A 1,156-nucleotide genomic window follows, 5' to 3' on the forward strand; every position below is an offset into this window, starting at 1 on the left:
CGACTTAAAAGAGTTAAGGAGTTTGACATCTTATGTATTAGAGCCCTTGGAGTTCAAAGCTCGTCATGGGAAGCTTCTGTCCATTCTTTCTACTAAAATGGATGAAGGTCTGATGAGTGTGTTGGTGCAGTTCTACGATCCTTTGTATCAGTGCTTTACTTTTCCGGATTTCCAGCTTTTGGCTACACTTGAGGAGTATGCCTATCATGTGGGTATACCTATTCTTGATCAGTTGCTATTCAGTGGTTTAGAGAAGATTTCGTCTTCTCAAGAGATTGCTGATATGCTTCATGTGGAGGTACCTGACATTGTTGCCAACATGACTACCAAAGGTGGAATTCAAGGTCTCTCGGCTGATTTTCTCATTGCCAAAGCTACTTTGTTTGGGAAGGCCATGAGTAAGGAAGCCTTCGAAGCCATATTTGTACTCCTCATCTATGGGCTAGTGTTATTTCCAAACATCGACAATTTTGTGGATGTGAATGCTATTAGGATTTTCTCATCTCTTAATCCCGTTCCGACTCTGTTGGGAGACACTTATTTCTCTTTGCATATGAGGAATGAAAAAGGTGGTGGTTCCATTGTATGTTGTCTGCCTCTGTTGTACAAGTGGTTTATTTCGCACTTGCCTTAGCCGCTTGCCTTCAAGGAGAACAAGGGATGTCTACGGTGGTCTGCGAGACTCATGTCTCTCACTAATGATGATATCTCTTGGTACAATCGTGTTTATGATGGCGTTAAGATTATTGATTCTTGTGGTGAATTCTCCAATGTCCCTCTTCTTGGTACATGTGGTGGAATTAACTACAATCCTACTTTGGCTCGTCGTCAGCTTGGATTCCCCTTAAAGGATAAACCTAACAACATTTTGTTGGAAGGTATATTCTTTCAAGAGGGTAAAGATCCTCAGAACTTGAAGGATAGAATGGTTTGCGCCTGGCGCAAGGTTCATAGGAAAGGGAGGAAGGAGCTTGGTCCGAAGAATTGTATTGCTTTGGAACCCTACACCGCTTGGGTGAGAAAGAGAGCTCTTGAGTACCGCATGTCGTATGATTATCCGAGACCTACCCCTATGGTTATGGTTGGGCCTTCAACCCTCCCTAACCAAGGAGTAGAGGAGTTGAGAGATGAAGACCGTTCCCGTGCATGGGTTCGT

This window comes from Lathyrus oleraceus, chromosome 7 (assembly GCF_024323335.1).
Source record: "Lathyrus oleraceus cultivar Zhongwan6 chromosome 7, CAAS_Psat_ZW6_1.0, whole genome shotgun sequence".
NCBI classification, from domain to species: Eukaryota; Viridiplantae; Streptophyta; class Magnoliopsida; order Fabales; family Fabaceae; genus Lathyrus; species Lathyrus oleraceus.